Source organism: Lutra lutra, chromosome 13 (assembly GCF_902655055.1).
Source record: "Lutra lutra chromosome 13, mLutLut1.2, whole genome shotgun sequence".
NCBI classification, from domain to species: domain Eukaryota; kingdom Metazoa; phylum Chordata; class Mammalia; order Carnivora; family Mustelidae; genus Lutra; species Lutra lutra.
In genome coordinates, this window is record NC_062290.1 from 28,070,696 (window position 1) to 28,092,236 (window position 21,541).

The following is a 21,541-nucleotide window of genomic DNA, read 5'->3' on the forward strand; positions in this document are numbered from 1 at the left end:
GCCCATGTGGTCAGGAGGGAGCGTCTTGTCACTGAAATCCCTCAAGAATCACATTGAGTGGTAGAATGCCCACTGCCCACTAGTCTCAAATAAGGACTCTGCCCTTTAAATTCTTCTGTGGTGGTGGTGGGGGGAAGGTAGATATTACTTAGATTTTTCTCCAAATCTCAGTTTCCTAAGCTACAAAAATCCAAATACTAATACCATTTTGCTCTGTTGTAAAGAGTAAATGAAATAATAACAGAGAAATTGGTGTGTATCAGGGTTGGCATGCAGTAAGCATACAGTTGTTATCCTGGATATTGTTCCCTGCATCAATTCCCTCATACAACAATGTTTCCCCATCAAAAGCTGTGCTCTCAGAACCTAGGGTTCATCACTTAGAACTCCATTTCAGTTTCCAGTCCCAAGCCTGGCAGAATTGCACTCAGGGATGTAGGGAATAGATCAATGAAAAGTTCATTACTCTTTAAACAAATTATTCAGGTCACCATCAAGGCTGTCTGTACTCCCGGTCAATAGTTACTTCCTGACCTATTTCTGTGTGAGATTGAAATCTCTCTCAAGACAAGGCTGAGTCTTCTTTGTTTTTTTAAGCTCAACCAATACTTATTGAGCATCTACCACAGGTAAAATTTATGGTGGGGTGGGGAAGAAGGGGTACAAAGGGAATTCTGTATTAGTAAGAGTGAGGACATTGTACCTTCATTGCAAAACAATTTCAATGTGGGATGAAGGGTGTTAATCTAAGGCAGCTGGAAGGCAGCTTACTCTGGCGGAGGGGTATTCCTGGGCTGCAGAGACTGTTGAAGATTACAACAGTGTCCTGTGGTTCTATCTGAAGACAGTGTTGTTGAGAAGATGCTCTTGTGCCGTGTTTGCTGAGATAAAGCAGCTCAAGTGAGTTTTACTACTTGACTACTGTAGCCCGAGTGTATTTGCCAGCCAAAGGGTGGATAAAAGAAAAAAGGACACCCAATTGGCTGTCTATCTATGCATTTTAGAATACAAAGATTTCACATGTCTAACAAGTCTTGACATCAGCCCCCATCCTATGAGTCACTTTAGGTAATAAGTGGTAAACATAGCTGCCAGCAGAGATGCATCTCTAGGCTTCTCCACTATTTATGTCCCCAGGGATGTTGGCTCTAAAAAAAAGTCAATAGAGACAATTAAAGATATAATTGAATATCCAGTGAAATGATCTTTTAAGAATGAGGCCAAAATAAAGACAGTTTTAGACAAAAACAAACAAGAAAACCAAAACCAAAACCAAAACCCCAAAGGAGCTTACTACCATCAGTTCTTCCTTAATGAAAGGCTGAAAAATCTATTTCAGAAAGAAGAAAAATGAGCCCAGAGGAGCATCTAAGATACAAAAAGGAATGGGAATAAATAACATGGTGTGTTTCTTGGTAAATATAAACAAACACTGACTACATAAATGAGCTAATTTATGGGCATATAACACCAATGTAGAACTAAAATCCTCAAGTACCGGGGTGCCTGGGTGGCTCAGTGGGTTAAGCCTCTGCCTTTGGCTCAGGTCATGATCTCAGGGTCCTGGGATCGAGCCCCGCATCGGGCTCTTTGCTCATCGGGGAGCCTGCTTCCTCCTCTCTTCTCTGCCTGCCTCTCTGCCTACTTGTGAGCTCCCCCTCTCTCTCTGTCAAATAAATAAAATCTTAGAAAAATAAAATAAAATAAAATAAAATAAAATCCTCAAATACCTAACATGGGAGTCAGAAGGCATGTGATCAGTGAAGTGCTCTAATGTTCATTCATATAATGTTCAAAATGAAGGTAAAATATCGATTCATCTTTACTTTTAAAAGTTAAATATGCATCGTGATCATTTCTAGGACACCGCGAACAGAAGAGACAACCAAAGTGTGATTTTTCAAATCAGAAGAAGCAAAAAGTGAAAGGGGAGGGAAAAAAAAAAACCCAATGCTGAAGCCAAAAGAAAGCAAGACAAGGGGCATAAACTACAAAGCTTTGGACAAAGAAAATACTGAACAAGGTGGTAAAAATCAATCCAAATATGTCATTAATCAAAACAAATATGAGTAGTCTGTAATTGATAGTTAAAAGACAAATACTGGGTGCCTGGGTGGTTCAGTCAGTTAAGCATCTGCTGTCATCTTAAGTCATGATCACGGGGTGCTGGGATCAAGTCCCACATCGGGCTCCTTGCTCAGCCAGGAGCCTACTTCACCCTCTCCCTCTACCCCTCCCCCCCTTATCATGATCTCTCTTTCTCTCTCATGCTCTCTCTCTCAAATAAATAAAATTTTTAAAATATTTTAAAAAAAGACAAATTCTGTCACACTGGATGAACAAGTCAACAAACCAAAATCAATGCAGCAGATTCAGACACAAACTATAACATAAATATCAATGCAGCAGCTGATTCAGATATGGACTATTTATATGTCCATGTAAAAAGATATCAAAGGTTGAATGTATATGAGTAGAAAAAATTATACCAGACATATATGAACTCAAGACAACTGGAATAGCCAGGTTAATATTAGATAAAAACTGGTTTTAAGACAGAAGACATTTTGGAGATTGTTATATAATGCCAACTGAAAAAGATTCAAAATTTGACGAAATTACAAAATATACAAAACAACCACCATAGTGGTAGATTTTCAAACTACTCCCTCAGATACTTATTGATAAGGCGGATAAACACTCAGTAAGTACATAGATTGACTTTATATATGGAACACTCCCCCCAGCAACTGGAGAATGTACAGAGGATCTATGAACATTAACCTTATTTTTAGACATAAAGTAATCCTCAACAAAAATTAAAATGAGTGTGATTTAGACCATGTTGTATAAACAGAATGCAATTAAGTCAGAAATTGTAACAAAAAAGTAACTTGAAAACACAGTATAGGTTGAGAAATTTTAAAATACGCTCTGAAAACTCATGAATCAAAGAAGAAACTAATACAGAAATTAGAAAATGATGTGAAACTGACAAAGAAATTGCTTTTCCTGGAAATTTGTGGACAGTTGTTATTTACTTCTAGCCGTTGATGCCATGTAGACATGGGGGCCCAAAGATTCCAGGACTTCTAATTCTTTTCAAAGGATCCTGGCAACCTGGGATTTTTAATGGGGAATTTCTGATCTTTACAACACAGTGTGGGTTCTCCCCTACCCCCCACTGAAACACTGGCAGGCCTGTCGATCACCTATTTGTTCCCCACGGTGTGGGAAGTGGGAAATCATGGAAAATCTATTGATCTGGGGAATGATTACATCACACTGGTCTGATTCAAAGCACTCAAGAGCTGGTAATATATATATTATTTCATATATTTAAATACATTATAATATATATTTTACATAAATTAAATACATTATATAATTTTATATAAATATATACTATAAAGTATTATATGTAGATATATATATTTTTTAATAGAAATGAATCTGGCTCGATCCCTCATGTACTGTTGTCGTACGGCAGATACCAGTTGATCTTGGCCCTTTGTCACTTTCCCTTGGGTAAACAGAATCCCTGCAGTTTCTGTAGCCCAGGAAAATGACAAAGGCCCCTGATCCTAGGTCTCTGATGATCACTGTGGACATCATTGCATTGATCTGTTGGATTCTGACATGGAAGAAACATGTAATTAATATTGGTTATTGTGGTGGTGGTTATTTATGAGCCCATTAGTAAAATAGATTTTATTTTACTGAGGTCTGAAGTGTCCAACACTTCGGATCAAGGTCATGACAAAGGATAGAGCCCTTTTTGAGTCTGTTAAATGAGTGAATTAAGAACCTCAGAAGATGGTCAGCTTGGTGGAAAGCCTGGGTTAGGGGTGCTGCTTTAATATAGGAATCTCAATTTATGGCAGAGGAAGCAGAGAAGGAAAGGAGCTCTGGAAAAGTGGGGAAGGCACCCGAAGAGGGGTTGTTCATGTCCCTGAGACCTTCTGTTATTGAGATTTCAGTTTATCATGTCATCTCAAAATGGACTTCCCTGGTCAATGATTTGCTCCCATCACATGGCCTTATGCCAACTATTTGGAAAGAATTTGTTACAATCTGACATTTTCTTGTTTATTGATTTATTTCCTCTTGTTCATGCTCTGCTAGAGTAAAAGATAAATGTCTGTCTTGTTCACTGTTGAGTCTCCAGAACCCAGAGTGTGCTCTGCATAAATATTCATTGGCTGAGTGAGTGTATACTTTGTAAATTCTCCCAAGTCCAGTTTTTATTTTATTTATGTACATTAGGGAAAAGAGAGTCCACTAATATCTGGATTCTGGCAAGATAGGAAATGCAAGGAAGGACAGATTAGTAATTGCATTTGCAACCCTCCTTTGTTTCCTCTAAATTCATCTAGGCCTTGAGGCCAAACCTCCTTTTGCAAAAGATTAAGATGGAGGGATTCTTTTCCTTGTTTGATGGAGGCCTTGGTCTCTCTAGAGAAGAGCACTTATTTCACAACTCAGAGAAACTTCTAGATGAAAAGAGGTGGCATAGGCTGCAAACGAAATTCAACAACATTTGGAGATGTGCAAGTCCCGAAACCATCCTTCCTTTGGGCTCTAATCAGAGCAGAACTGATAACAATCTCCTTTCTTCCATTTGGTTTTGCAGCTCAAACAAAATCTTCACTCTTGCCAAAACCTTTTAAATGGAGAAACGTGGTGTTAAAGCAGTTTTTGACAGGAAAAGAGGCTAATTGTCCTCATTTCATGACAAAGCTATTAATGTTTTTCGGAATAGCATATCCTGCTGCTCATAGAAGTCTTGATTTCAAGTGCATTTAACATTCCAGAGTGCTTTTTTCCTATTTATTTCACTTCATCTCTGCAACATTCTTAGATGTAAGTTATCAGTTCCATTTTTAGAGGATATGAAAGCTATAACTCTAAGTGATTACATGATTTGCCCAGGGGCATTTAGCTACTTATCAGAAGACCTGGATTTCTGTCTTGGCTTTGTTGTATGTAATGTTCAGAGCTCTTATCTCCATATGTGTTCAGTCTCAAAATTAACTCTCTCCTAAGAAGTTGGAAGCATCCCCAAATCAGAGCAATTAAAATATGGATTTAGGGAATGAGAGGAAATACTCTCGGATTACTTGTTCAAAAAAGGCTATATTTTACAATTATCCAGGCATGTACTGGTTATCACTGACAATGTTATATGCAATAATTAGCAAATTCTATTTTTATGGAGCATTATAGATCATAGTTATAAGGGGATAATAATGACACCTTATAATTGTGTTGTGCTTTTATCTTTCCAAAGAACTTTAGAATCTAGTATTTCATTTTATCCTTATAAATGATGCCTTAAATTCTTATAGTGTGACATTTTTAGCAGGTTCCAGAGTCAGGTGACTCTTAGTAATATTTGCCAACTGTAGCAGAAACCCCATGCCATTGCTTAGGGTGAAAAAGGAAGTTGAGTTGCCCTTAAAAATACCTGATAGTAAATTAAAAATGGGGAAAGAAAAATCCTACACATGTAAACACTCAGCTATCTAATTCCCTTGGGATTTCAGACTCTGTTCATAACAGTGCATGTTTTGGCATCAACTAAAACTACAAGCTGTATTCATTATAGTATAGAGTGAAATGTCAGTGAGCATTTTTGCTTTCACTTGTTGCTGGGATTAAGACCACATTAGCAATTAGCTATAACTCATTTGCTTCAGTAATTACCCACAATTATTCATAATCTCATGGGTAATGGAGCACACAGCACAGTTGGCCCATGCTGCCTTTTGGGCACTGACCTCTTGGGTGAGAGGTCATCCCAGGCATGGGGAAGGGTGGGCTTTCAGTAGAGTCAGTTGGTCTGGTAGACAACACGTGCAAATAATTTACCAGAGACATGAAAAAGACATTGTTCATGCAGGGAAAGCTTTATAATGTCCATTTAAGTGGAGAACAGAAAGACTTTTTGGCTTGTTTATTGCTTGAAAAGAATGCTCTGGAAAACAATATGGTGGGCTTTCTTGAGACTAGGCAAAACAGACTCAGTCTAGAATAGAATCACACGTCTGTTCTGGGTAAAAATCTACATGGGATAGGAAGATAGAGAGTGTGACTGAGGCAAGAGCTTCTTGAGATGGAGACTTGTGGAGTCTCGGTCCAGAGCCCTTTCCAAAGCAAACAGCACTCAGGACTCCCACTCCCTCATTTGGTGCAGAACCCCAAAGTTGGTTAGCAAATGAAGCTCTCCCTAGCGGGGTGGTTGGCTGGAACAATGGTGTCTAGTAATTGTGCCACAGGGGGGTAGGTTCATGACTTTAGTCTTATTTTCGCTTTTTAGTAAGAGAATGAATTACTCCCAAACTTGTTTTTATTGCTTAGGTTTCTATTCTATATCCTAGTTGTTAAGAGTAGAGATTTTTGAGGTAATATAAAACTGTGTTCCAATCCTGGCTTTACTGTATACCAACTGGGGAAGTTACTTAACCTTCCTGAGTCCCAGTTTCTTTTTCTGTAAAATGGGTAACATAATAAGTACTACCTCCTTGGTTTGTTGTGAAGATTCAAGAGCTAATGTTAAAGCTTTTACTATAGCACTTGGTATTAAGTACAGGATATATCCTTGTGGTTATTAGTAATGTCACTACCTTAGAAGGTGATACATGCTGTCCTATTTGTTCCACACAATCTCCCTGTGCTTGTGTCATTTCTCCATGACAAATGAGAAAACTGAGCCCCAGAAATGTATATGCTATGCTGAAGTTAACACTCTTAGTACATTAAACCATAATTCAGAACTCTGATTGATCATCTTCCATTCAAAAGGCTCATTTATTTAAGATAATGGCATCGTTTATGTTCTGTTGTTAGGCAGAGCTCTAGACTTTCTCCATATGTCATTGTGGTGAAGGATGTGATTTTCTTTCCTTAGATTCTTCAGCTCTGCCTACAACACTTTACTAGCTACTCTTCTTTTTAATTAGTGGAGCAGTCTGGTGGACAGAATAATGACCCCATGAAGATAGCCATGTCTTAATCCCTAGAACCTGTGACTACATTAGGTTACATGGCAGATAGAACTAAGGTGGTTAATCAGCTGACCATACCATAGGGAGATTATCCTGGATTATTTGGGAAAACCTAATGTAATCACAGGGATGCTTGAATGTGGAAAAGAGAAGCAGGGGAGAGTCGGAGGAGGCAATGTGAAAATAAAGAGGTTAGACTGATGTCATATGAGAAGGATTCGCATTTTTGCTGGCTTTGAAAGATGAAGAAGGGTCCACAGCCAAGGAATACAGGCAGTATCTGGAAACTGGAAAAGGCAAGGAAATGGATTCTGCCCTAGAACTTCCAGAAGTGCTTTATCTATTACCCCCATTTTGTGGATAAGAAAAATAAGGTTCAGTATCCAAAGTCCCACAGCTAAGGTGTGGCAGAGCTGAGGATTAAGATCAGTCCATTTGATTCTACAGCCCTGAGTTTTAAGGCTCTTCTTTATAATGACTCCACCAAAGATGGGTTGCTCCTCCAAATGAACACTGCCTTACAGAACCGGCTTCTCTACAGAGGAGTTACAGTGTGGAAGGAAGAACTTGACCTTTTAGAGTACGTTATATTCAGTTTTAGATTCCAGTTCTGCTTTTCATTAATTTGAGGTTGAGTTTCTTCTTCCTTAAAATTCAAATGACCCCCTCCCCAAGCACCTCTCACTCCAGCCCAGGTTGCTGTATGACTTGAAGACAGTGTATATCATCTCCAACATCAGCTGATGACCAGCTCAGCTGATGGTCATAATTCTTCATGCTATCTTGACCTCAAACAGTTATTAAGTCTATATGATGATTTAATTGTTTTAAGTCACCATAAATTCTAGTTCTTACTCCTGATCACTTTGTATTTTGGAACTATGACTGTTGCTTTAGTGTTAGTGTTTGTGGTTTTGATTTCGTTGTTTCTACTCGTAAGTACTGAGCAATGAAACTATATAGGTGGATGGGGCACCTGGGTGGTTCAGTGAGTTAAGCACCTGACTTCGGCTCAGGTGGTGTTCCAGGGGTCCTGGGGTCCATGCCCTGTGTCAGGTTCCCTACTCAGTGGGGAGTCTGCTTCTTCTTCTTCCTCTGCCCCTCCCCCTCAGCACATGCTCTCTCAAATAAATAAATAAATAAATAAATAAATAAATAAATAAATTCTTTAAAAAAAGAATAGAGCATATAGGTGGTCATTCTGGTTGCAGTACCAGTCTCAGGGATAATCACTTACTCATTTCTGTCCCCAGGAATCCTACCTTTACGTGGAGTAGGCTTGGGGTATGATTAAAACAAGCACATAACAGACTCATACAAAGTCTTCGAGGATTATGGTAGAAATGTACAAATTGCTATGGAGTGTCAGGGAAAGGAGAGAACAAATTTTATTGGGTGCTGTCCTGGAGGGATTTCATAAAGGAGTACTTGAGCTGGGCACTGAAAGATTTATAGTGCTTTCAAGGGCAGAAGTGGTTCAAGAAGGCATGGAGTGAAGAAGCAACATGATCCAAAATACAGGAGGAATCAAAAGTCCTCTAGGTTGACTGGAGATAGGGGTTGAGTTCTGAAGTAGGAAAATGTAAGACTGAGGAGTTGAGACTTGTATAACAAGGCTTGAGTGGTGCTCCTAGAAGCACCCTTGGTAGGGAAGTGAAGGATGCACTGGAATGGCGTAGGGGGGTAGGGTTGAGCCTCTGAGGGGGAAGATGAAGTAGAGATCAGTCAGGATGTTTCTGCTTCAGTGTACACTGGTGTCTCTTATCCTTTTTTTCATTATCACTCCCCTAAGAAGTCTTCTTAGACATCTTTCCTTCTAATTGCCAACTCCATGACATTTTAAATTCAGATATACTATATATCTATTATATACTGTATATATGTTATTTAAACATAAAAAGGGACTTTTAAGAAAGATTTTCCTATCTCCTCCAAATCCAGTCATCATTCTCTCAAGGAGGGGTCTTATTTTTGCTTCTTAGTAAGAGAATATAACTAAGATCACACCCAAGAATGTGAGTAAGATCAGCCCTACCTCAAGGTAGGCCATGTTGAGAATGCATGGCATAGAAGAGATGAGGAGAATCTGAATTAGTTGCGTGATGTCTTGGAGCACAGAAAGTGGGCAGAAAGGGGAAAGCTTTGACAAAATATAGGTGACAATTCTTACAAAAGAGAAGATGCAGAGAGAAGACAGAGGAGCCTGGACCATCCTTCTGAGAAGAGAGCACTATTAGACAGGGTCAGCTTCCCTCTCTCTATACTTTCCTTTGATGTCAGCCTTCTTTCTTAGAGTTCTGTGTTAGGTACTCACCTCAGCTTAGAGGCTGAGAAGGTAATTCCCTAGGGAATCTGCAGAGCTCCACCGTTCTGATTTTTGTAGAGAGGAATGGTTGTCCTGGTCTCACAAACCTACCTCATAGATTCTGCCTCATTTTGTATTCATGGCCTAGGTCAATAGCCTGTGGGAAGACTTTCTGGGACAACTGGTCAGAGATCAGTTTTCTTCCAAGCCCAGAAGGAAGTTCACCTTGAACTAATTCAGGTCTATGCTTGGAATGGGCGCCCATCCTCATGCCATGGGAGGGGGCATTTGTGGCAACTTCTTAGAAGTCCTGCTTTTGTTGGTGTGTGGATGGCTAAATGACACCATTACCATCTTACCCTTGGTATAGAATGCTCTTAGAACATTGAAGGTGACCTACACTAATAAAAATAGTATTGGAATGGAGAACACTAGTATGTAGGATTTAATTTTTTGGATGGACAGAAGTTTGTTTTCTGTTTGTTTTTCTTTGATTCATAGTTGAGGTTGCCACCCTGGTAGATTTGGTTGTAGGATAGTTAGACAGGAAATGTTCTGAATGATAGGACAATTGTTAGTGTGGGAGGAAAATACACCACAAATCTGCACATTTTGGAAGTAGAGTTAATTTTACTTGAATGCAGGATGCTTCCTTTCCTGACATTTTTGTCAATAGCTGACTGACCTCACCCTCCATATTTATGAAACTGGTATTTCAATTGTTTTTTTAGTGAGAAAATGTGGTATATAAGAAGTTTGTTAAGGGTTAGAAGATTTGATTTCTCATATTGGTTTTGTCCCTTACCAGCTGTATGATTTTGCATAAGACACACATTTTCTCACTTTTATGTATTTATTTATTTTTTCTTATGTTCAGAGAGCTACCATCACCTGGAAATCTCATCCCCTTAGCCCCCTTACCTCTGAAACCCTCAGTTTGTATTCTCACTTTTAAACAAGACACTAGGACTCATCTACCTGCCTGACATGATTGTGGCAGGACTTAACTGAGTAGAAGTCATGGTGTTAAGGGAAACTTTTCTTGCTGATTTGGTGTCCTCAAAGTTCTCCCAAACCAAAAGCAACTGGAACCGAACCGGCTCTCTGGAGTGTGCTAACAGGTTGGGTTTCAGAATGTATAAAGGAAGACCAGAGGACTGAACTCAACTGGGAGGAGTTCTTTGAGGAGAGTTGTTGACAGGGTGGGAGAAATGCCCACACATGGTGAAGGCAGGAAGTCCTCCAAGTGAGGAGACACTGAAGAGAACCATCTAGAAAGCTTGACTCCTAACCTTTGAATTTGGGGGGGTTGAGACTATCACTTGATTTATTAAAGAGGACCATCTAGGAAGCTTGACTCTTGCCCTTTGTAGTTTAAAGGTTTGGGACTATTACATGATTTATAACCGAAAAAAATTTACAGGCTGTCTGAAGCTGCCATGATGACAGAGAAAAGAGACAGGGCTAGAGTGGGAGGGATCTGCACTCCCACTGAGGGTGCAAAGGTGTATGTTTTGCTGAGCCAGTTGAGGAGCTTGTTGAAAGTGCCAGCTCAGAGGAAGCCAGCATGGGTGGCTGGATGCCACAGGCTAAGAGAGGTGTAAGAGAGGTGACTGCCTGGATTATGCTTGTGTGCTGGCCCCCACCCGTGAATAGGATCCCCTTCACTCTCAAAGGCGAATGTCTCAATGCAGATGATTTATGTAAGAGCTACTCTAGGTGTGTATAGCAAGTCAGGAAAGGAATTTCAGAGATCAGAGAATTACAAGTTGGGGTTCCCACTGAGTGATCTCCATGGGTAAGGGTCAGTATTTGGACCTCAGGCACTCTAGAGGACCTGGTGCCAGATGTCCAGTGGGGGAAAGATGAGGCTGACCATAGAATCTAATATCTGAGTCAGTCGAGGTTCAGTAAAGTACCAATGGGCGACAGAGAGTAAGAGATTTATCCCAAGGAATTGGTTTACCGATTATGGGGGCCACTGGGACAAGTCTGAACCCCTGAAGAGCTGGCCATCTGGAAGGGCAGGCTGGGGCTAAAGCCGCAGACCACAGGTGCAATTTCTCTGCTGAAAAGCCACAGTGCTGCCTGTAAAGCTTTCAACTGATTGGATCAGGCCCACCCAGACTCTCCAGGATAATCTCCTTTAGTTAAAGTCAACTGATCATGGCCTTTAGTCACATCTATAAAATACCTATCCAACAACACTTAGATTAGTGTTTGATTGAATAACTGAGGACTGGAGTCTAGCCAAACTGACACCTGAAACTGACCACCATGTCACCCCAACCAGAGTACTTTTCAGAGTGAAAAGTGGTGGTAAAAATAAGTGAAATTGCAGAATTTTTGGACATTGTCTTTATTGATCAACAGTATACATTAGTTTCACCATATTGATATGCGTGTAATTAGTTCTACTGAAAAACTATTTTAAGCATAAAATTTTTTCTCAGAAAATTAAATGTAACATATCCACATTTATATTAGTTATCTGAACACTAAAGAAAATAGAAGCAGAATAATTTATCTAGATAAATGTTTACACACTTTTATCAGGTTTTTAGCTGTATCTATTTCTAATACTGTCATTCATATTTTTCTGAAGACTGAAGTTCTCAAAACAGTCTCATCATTTAAACTTTTTTTAATAGTGCTATCTGCAGTACTTTCTCAAGGTTGAACTTGAAAATTGAAGTAGTCAACAATTTCAAGTGATACTTTTTGTTTTTTAAAGATTTTATTTATTTGACAGATCACAAGTAGGCAGAGAGGCAGGCAGAGAGAGGGAGGGGGAAGCAGGCTCCCCGCTGAGCAGAGAGCCCAATGCAGGGCTCGATCCCAGGACCCTGGGATCATGACCTGAGCTGAAGGCAGAGGCTTTAACCCACTGAGCCACCCAGGTGCCCCTCAAGTGATACTTTTTTCACAGTATAATCTTTTTGAGAAAATGCTATGATTGCACCAGATAGGAAAATGGTAAGCTTACAGAAAATTCGGCAAAATGGAAGATAGTCTGAATTCTAGCTTTTAAAATATTTAAATATGAAAATATTTGCAATCTCTCAACTATTTTCATAGGATTACATTTATCCAAGTAATATTTTTATAGGACAAAACTCATAAAGTAAATGGTTTTTATTTATGATTCATGTAAATGTTTCACAGACTTAGAGACTTCAACATTTGGGGACATCTCAATTTCTTTCTATTCTAATACAGAATAGACATTCGTCCAATTAAAAACAGAAGCTTCATCAAAATATACCTCTTACATGTTAAGAAATCCAAAATGCAATTATAGAACTCTCTCAATTTATATACTGCTTGAGCTATTTTACTTTGCTCAGTCTTTTTTTTCTTTTTGGTTTGTCCTTTCCTTTCTTTTCCTTTTTTCTTTTATAGTGACAAATGTTATTGACTGCCTGTTGGCAGTTTTTTTTTTTTCAGTGATTATAATTGCTTAAACACTTCAAATGCTGAAGCTTTTGGTCTTCTGCTTATTGAATAGTTTGAAGAAAGGTCCCCATCTGATCTTAAGTAAATACAACCAAAATTTAAAGAACTTATTTACAAAAATCTCAATACAAATGTTGAACATTTATGTTGGTTTGTGAAACACCTCTTCAAAGTTTCAAACATAAAACTGAGCAGCAAAGAAAAAGTACATACGATCATGCTGCATTTTTGTTTTCTCTTTTGGATTCAACATCAAAATTTTCTTTTTCAACATCAACTTTGTCACAAACATTTTAAAATTCAGTTTTTATAGCTGTGAATATGTATTTATAAATTTATATCATTGGATCCAATTATAAATTACATGTGCATTATCACCAATACAAAATATCTTTCTGATCTGTGGGTATTTTAAATAAATTTTTTTATTTTGAAATAACTTATGACTTACAGACAAGTTGCAAAAAGCATTCAGAGTTTGCAAATTCCCTTCTCCCAGCTTCCCCTAACATTAACATCTTTGATAATCAGAGTACTGTGGTCAAATCCAAGACATGAACATTTTACAATATTGTTAACTAAACTACAGAATTCTATTCAAATTTCTGGAGATTCTCTTCTCACGCCTGTTCCTTTTTCAGGACCTAACCTCAACCCCGCTGCCTTCAGTTGCTGTGTCTCCTCAGCCTCCGGAGTCCTGACGGCTCTGCTTTCTTTGTCTTTCAAGACCTTCATCACACTCTTGATGAGTACTGGCCACTTGTTCTGTACAATGACTCTCAATCTGAGTTCGCTTGACATTTTCTCATAATTATGTTGAAGTTGTGCATTTTGGGCAGAAATATCTCAGAAGTGATGTGTGTCCTCCTTAAGGCATCCTAGCAGGGCATTCATGATGTTAATATGTTCTGTTACTCTAGATATTCACCTCAGTCAATTAGTTAGGGTGTCTGTTGGGTTTCTTATTGTAAAGTTGCTATTTTCCCATATATAATTGATAAATATCTTAGGTGAGATACTTTGGAACTATACTGATACCTTGAATCTCCTCAAAATTTGCCCAAGTATTAGCATCATACATTGGTACATCTTGGGTGTGATTTGGTAAAGAGAGAGAGAGTGAGAGCGAGCACACAAGTAGGGAGAGCTACAGACAGAGGAAGAGGAAGAAGCTCTCGATCGAGATGAGGGGCTCGATCCCAGGACCCTGAGATCATGCCATGAACTGAAGGAAGATGCTTAGCCAACTTAGCCACCCCAGGTGACCCTTGCCTGTGACAATTATTACTGTGGTATTTGCCTAATGGTGGTTTTTAACTTTCCCTTTTCGTTCTACATTTATAAATGGGATTCTTCTGTAAAGAAGAATTGTCTTCCTCTATTTATTGATTCATTTATTCCTTAATATCATTGTGCATAATCATTATATGGGTTAGATAATTATTCTATGGGTTATAACCCAGTTCTACAATTATTTTTAAAAATCAAACTGTTGCAGCTTTGATCATAGGGAGTTTCCCTAGGTTGTGTGCTTGTCCTTACAAAAAAGTTATTTGAATATAGTGACACAGAATGTTATTTTACATTCAGGTATATAAAATAGTGATTCAGCTTCTCTATAAGTTATGCTGTGCTCGCCACAAATGTAGCTACCATCTGTCACCACACAAGGGTTTACAATGTCATTGACTATATACCTTATGCTATGCCTTTTATTCCTGTGACTTATTCATTTCACAACTGGAAGCTGTATCTCCCAGTGCCCTTCACCCTTTTTGCCCACCATTGCCCCAGCTCTCTTCACCAAAGTGATGGCAACTGTCACTTAATTCTCTGTATTTGTTCTCTGATTCTGCTTTTTATTTGTTTATTTATTTGTTTTGTTTGCTAGACCCCACATATGAGTGAAATCATATGGTATTTACAAAAACCAAGATATGGAAGCAACCTAAATGTCCATAGATAGGCGAATAGATAAAGAAGATGTGATACACACACACACACCCTGGAATGTGTCCTTGTCCTTTTGGTGTGTCCCTACCCTTTCTCAAACACATTCTTATTTTCTGGCACCACAGGATCTTCCAGGCTCATCTTCCTTGGCTCAACTCTAGAGTCAATCTTTTCCCAAAGGAGCTCTGATTCTTTTTTAATGGAATATGGAAACTAAGATCTGGTTCTGGGTATACTCAGACTGCTAGGAGATACTAATTTTTCCTAGGCTTTCTCAGTGGACCAAACTAGGAGATGTATATTCACATACAGATTTCTATTTCTCTATCTATCTGATTGATCTCTCTATCTACCTATAATCTGTTTTTTGCATATATATGGTTCATGCTGATTTCATATCTTGATTCCAATCCAACAAACTAGTTCACTCTAGTCTCTCCCTTTTCTTATATTTCACTTCTAACTATATCAGTGAGAAATCTGACTCTTGTTATCTATAATATAGGAATAAAGTAAATAGTTGTTTTGTACTATATAAAACATAGGAAACCTTAGCTTTCACATTACCTTCTACATAGCAAGATTTCTCAGCCCATTTCTCATGCATAGTTCACATGCAAGCAGCTTACAGTTTTCAGCTTTTCCACTGATCCTCTCATTTGGTAGTCTCATGGCTTTCGGCATATTGAGGGCTGTAGTGTAATTTATGTCATGGGCTATAGCACAACTGCCTGGTATACCAAGGTGCCTGTAGGGGCATCCTTAATTATGTACTGCATGCTGTCCCCATAAAGGAAATACCATTTTGTATCTAAAACAGGTCAGGTATAGGGAGAACCCATCACTGTGCTCATCATTCAGATATAACCACACATTAAAGAAGAACTCGGACTTCTTTCCCTGATTCTCTCATGCTGTCAGACAAAGCCATGGCAGGAGCTGGAATTAGAGGGTAGAGGTCTACCAGACCCCTCCTCATGACTCTTATGTAACAGTAACAAACATTTCATTGAAATATCATAGACAACAGGCATGACTGGGAGTTCCCAAAGGAAGCTGGGACTGTCTTGGGTGAACCAGCTATAAGATCAGTCTGATAAGACCTTTCTCTCTCTCTTAATTTTTAGCTCATGACAAGCTTCTCCAAGAGAAAGCAGAGGGGAGGGAGGAGGAGACGAGAAAGAGCAAGGTCTAGAAAAATATCACAGAGAAGCTTGTCTAATCTCTGCCACCTTTATAGACACCCAAGCTAGTTCAGATCCAAGCTGAGGTATGAAATTTTAAGATAGATAGCAGTTTGATTTTATATTTAACTGGCTTTTTAATACCTGAAAAATCACCAGAAACGTTATAGGCTCTGCCTGGTGTTTCATCTTGACAGAGAAGGATGATGTGGCAAAATTTGGTTAAATGTGTTTTGTAAATGAAAATGAACTATATACCCTATTTCCTTATTCTAAGACACTTCTTTCTTTATATAGATACATATACACATTTATAACATGAATGTGTTATATATGTATATATATATTTATATATTTCTTCTCCTCCTCCTCCTCTTCTTCTTCTTCTTCTTCTGAAATTGGGATGCATCTTAACCCCAGTGTGTATTTATGGAGGTAATATCTTCCTTACTTTCTTCTTCCTTCCTTTCTTCTGAATAGCTGCTCTTAAATCTATAATGTGCCATACAGTCAGAACTGAGAAATTACTGCTGGTTTTCCTGTTTAATCCAGTATTCCTGAACTATGTATGCAATTTTCCTAATGAAAGATTGTTTCATAGGGGTATTTACTAAAGCCTAAAACTGGTCCCTGATTTCTTTTGTGTTTTCAGGCTAATCATCTCATATGATACTAAGAAATGGAAAGGTATATTTCCCCACCTTTAGCCTTCTTTTGTCTTATCTAAAGATAGATTTCATTTTTAGGCAAAACACATTGCTTATAGCATATTTTCCTTTTTCAGTATGGCTTCGATCAGGAAAAGGAAAGAACAGATCATTTTGTTGGAAAAATTGGAACCAAACCTACAATGTGTCTATTAACATCGCTCCCTTCCATCCATCCATCTATCCATCCTTCCTTCTTTCCTTCCTTCCTCTCTCTCTTTCTTTATTTCTTTCTTGCTCTCTTTCTTCTTTCTTTCTTTCTTTCTTCCTTTCTTTCTTTCCTTCCTTCCTTCATTCCTTCCTTCCTTCCTCTCTCTTTCTCTCTCTCTCTCTTTCTCTTATTTTTTGGTACAGTAAATGGTAGAACCAGATTGAGGTTCTTCAGATCTGAAAAACAGAACAATATCAGTGACAACCACCACAAAACATTGTCATCTTAGACAAGCTACATACGAGTTTCTAATTTATGTAATTTAAAAAGGAGATTTAGAGAGTCCTGAAAAGATGGAGTTTCTAATGGAAAGGCTGACAGACCCTTAACTACAAGTGTGTTGCCAGGCGCCACCATAATAAAAGGTGGCAAACGTCCAGAAGTACTCGCAGCTGCATGCCTGAACATTATTAAATATCTAACTATAGTTTGCAGGCCCTGGCCAGCTTGTAACTCATTTCTGGCTGACACATTCCAGCTCATAATTAGTGTAGTACTTATATGGTCCTCCCTTTTCATTCTTTTCCTGTAAAACAGGTCTGTTCCAAAAGACAAAGATGCACTTCACTTGGCAATGGGGGGATGCATGTGGTTGGGATTCTTCAGGCACTCAGGGGTGGCTGGGATCTACAGGGAAGGGAATTCTCTCTTCTTTCTCCTGGCAAAGCAGCACACAGATCCCCGGATCTTATTTCAGCCTTTGTCATCAGCCTCCTCCCTTACAAAATCTTATTTCTCCTTTGACCTGTGAAGACATAGAAACTTGACCACCTCTTTCCCTTGATCTTACTCTTCACGGACAAGTGTAGAAAGACACAGCCTGTCAAATGGAATGACCAGGATGTGCACAGATCAAAGGTTTTGACAATGGGTCTGCAACGAATACATTTCACGCTTGTCATTGTTTCACGGTGCCACTGTCCTGGATTGGTAGCATGTGTGCTTCGTTGAGGTGGAATTATGTTTCCCAGATTTCTCCACCTGCATAGTTCCAGGTTGCCAGGGCCACAGGATGTGGGAAGCGGAAGTGAAGGATGGCTGTGCTCTTTTTACCCCCGGAGGCTTGGGGGCAGTGCTCTGGCTCCTCTGTAGCTCTAACTTGTGGTTACTCTTTTGCTTGGTTGGTAGCTTCTCTAGGAAGCTTCAGCTTCCTCAACTTTCGGGCCAAGTGTATTTTGCTCTGTGATGAAAGGTGTCAGAGACCCATTATTTAATTTGAATTTTTAAGGAGACCAATGTAGATTTCTGTTTGCCTTCATGGGGGTCCTGGCTCAATGTTGGGGGTTCCAGTTTGTCCTGGCTCTCACATACTTCCCTTCCATCTTTCTTTTCCAGCTGCCTATGCCGCTGACTGTAGGGCTCGCACCATACCAGCAGCCTTAGGTGGACTGTATAATCATCGCCCAGAATTGTGTAAAGTCAACTTCCCATAATAAATCCCTTATTTTAGGTCACTCCTAGTGATTCTGCTCCTCTGATCACACTCCACCTGATATAGTTGCATAGCTCTTAACAAGCTAGGTCCTAGGACAGTGTTCAAGAAGTGTTCAGGCAATTTTTTGTTACTGGGGAAGACAGATCATGCATCTTAATCACCTTTTTTTTTCTTTTTTTACAGCTGAAGAAACTGAGCAGAGGGAATCAGTAACTTGACACAACAGGAAATATCAGAGATGGTATTTGAACTCACATACTTTGGAGACCATACCCAGTAAGCTGTGAGTGGGCACTATATGTAAATTATAATCAAAGAGGTAATGTGTGAAAAGGTGTTCAATGTCAATGTCACCTAATAGTATTATGAAAACTATTTTCTTAGGTTTCACTCTCCTCCCTAGTAAAAATTACTTATTTTTTTCTGTGCCTCAATAGCTAGATGCCTTGTTCATCCTCTGAAAATTAGGAAGGGCAGAAGTTATGGTCTTTGCTTTATCTCTGTGGTGAGTCTCAGAGGAGCTGGAATCTGAGATTGTCCAGCAATCAGTCCCCTCCAAGTCTTACTCATTTTCGGCTGACATTTCTGAGCTTTGGTTCAACAAGTATCCAACACACACCACAGATGTTACTCATATTCTTCAATTCTGCTGAAAAGAAAAATACCCAAGCCTACTGTGTTACCGGAACTGAAGTAAACATTGGCAACACATATGGAAGGACTGATCAACTGCTGGTTTAATATTTTTTCCACTTCAAGCTCTTAATGTGCATCGTGTGAATCATCTAACACCAAAATGTCATGCTCCCCATGAGGTTTCTCTGCTAATTATCCAGTGAGTTTTGCTGTCACTGTTTAATGTTTTGTGTGAGTGTGTGTGTGTGTGTGTGTGTGTGTGTGTGTGAGATTTCCCCCCACTCTTATCAATGTATAGTTGACAAATAGAAATTGTATAGTTGTGAAGTATATGCCTTGGTGTTTTGATATACTATACATAATGGACACAAGTCAATTAACATATCCTTTACTTCAAATAGCATTTTGCTTTTCTTTTTTCTTGTAGTAAGAACACTCAAGTCTTATTCTCTTAGCAAATCTCAAGTGTAAAATACTGTATTGTTAACTATGGTCACATAGCTGTATTAGAGCTCCAGAACTAAAACTTTGTGCCCCTTTCCCCCTGCCTCACAAACCTGGCAGCCACCAGCCTACTCTCTGCTTCTATGACTTTGACTCTTTTAGATTCCATATATAAGTAAAATCTTGCAGTATTTATTTTTCTTTGTCTTACTTATTTTACATAGCTTAATATCCTCCAGATTCATCCATGTTGTTGCCAATGGCAGAGTTTTCTTCTCTTGTAAAGCTGAATAGTATTCCATGATTTGTTAAATTTCAAGGGTTCCATTGCTTAATTCTTGGATGCATTTATTGGAAAAAGGGAGCTCCTGATCCCTGAACTATCCACCTTGGTTTTCCGAGGTTTGATTTAAAATATTTACTAGAAAGAGAAATCCCACAAATGATCTTCTGTAAGGAGGTGACAGACAAAGAAGAAAATTAGCAGATATTTGGTCAGAAGTAGCTTATTCAAATATTAATAAAGTCAATTAAAGTTGTACAAGCATCTCCTTTGAGCTAGGTACTTGGGGATAAAAACCATGAATGAAAGGTGGTCCTAGCTCTAGCTGGCCTCTTTCCTTATGCAGCTCACCACCACCTCCCCACTAAGGACAGGCTCAGGCCCAGTGATACTTATAAGCCTTACCTTTGATCTCTGCACTTAACAAAGTATTTAACTCATTTACGGCTGCATCTTAGGGAAGACCCTGGTGCCATGTGAAGATCATAAAATGTTCTTTTTCCACCCATCTATATTCTCACTCACATCTTCTATTGCCAAGGACATTTGGAAGAAAAAAAATTTAACTGCCCATCATCCCAATGCTTTCCTATTTTGGAATAAATCCCAGTATGGGAGGAAGTTGATGTGGTCAGATACTGAAACTCCAGAGAGTCTTTGGGGACTGACACAAAGACCAGGGTTACTGGAGACTATTCGTGGCTACAGTTGTAGAGGCTATTATCCAGCAGCATGGACTGGAGGGCCTTTTTGTAGAGTGGTGGTGACACTGAGTGTCCATTGTCCTTGCACCACTGGGCATGTCCTAAAGAGATAATTCTGGTGGCTAGATCATGGCTGCTCTTTGCCTTTCTAGGTTCCCTCTAACTCTTGTTCTCCAGACTTCTCATAGATTCTTTGAGGTACCTAACTCCCATTCAATGAGTTCCTTGTTTTGCTTAAGTTAACCCATATCTATTTCTGTTGTTTGCCATCAAGAACCCAGACTGGTACCAAAATTTTGCATATGACTTTCAGCTGAAATTATAAAAATTATTGATGATCTTTTTTATTGTTTGGGTAGTATCAATTTGAACAACATGATCCTATGTTTTCCCTTTATCTTCATATTTTATCTTCTTTATATTTAGAATCAAAGTAAAATTTGTATTTGACTGTAAAAGAGCTTATTTTTTTATTTAACTATAAGAGAGGTTAAAATATTTGGGTATTATTGATTCAGAAGATGCACAAATTCCTGCTATTGTAGTTAACTCTAAGAGATGTGTCTGGGGAATATATTTAACCTGTTTTCTTGAATGGAACAAGACCACTTCTAGACAAAGCATTGAGCGAAAGTCCCCAAAGTTATTACAGACATTAGTCATCTCCTAACTTCTTTATAAGTTCCTCATTTTGGCAGGCCTGCAACATGCCAGCCACAGATGTTGAAGGGAGTGTCTATGGGCAACAAATAGCTCAAAACTCTCGAGTTTAGGATTTTACTTAGGTGGTTCTTACAGCACAAGTTTTGAAGTTGTGCTCTGTATAGCCTTGGGGTTTTCTGGAACCCCCTTGGGGATCCATGAGTGGAATGCATGAGGGAAATTAAAATGGCCAGAGTCTCTTCATGCAGAACAACAATTTTTTCTTTCATTTAAGCATAAGGTTTACACATAAACCAATGGAGAATGTATAAAACCTTTGAGAATGTATAATGAAAACTTCAGACCCCAATCCCCAGAAAAATGCATATGCAGACATAGGAAAAATTTTTATTTGTAATTTTAGGATGTTCACAGACTCTGATGATGTTTTTGGAACTTCATTCCATTGCCAGATTAAGAAACTTTGAGGAAAGCTTTCTTAGTTGAAGGTTGCTTTTACTTAAGAAAGAAAGGAAGAAAAAAAAGGAAAGCCACTGATCTGTCCTTATTCTTG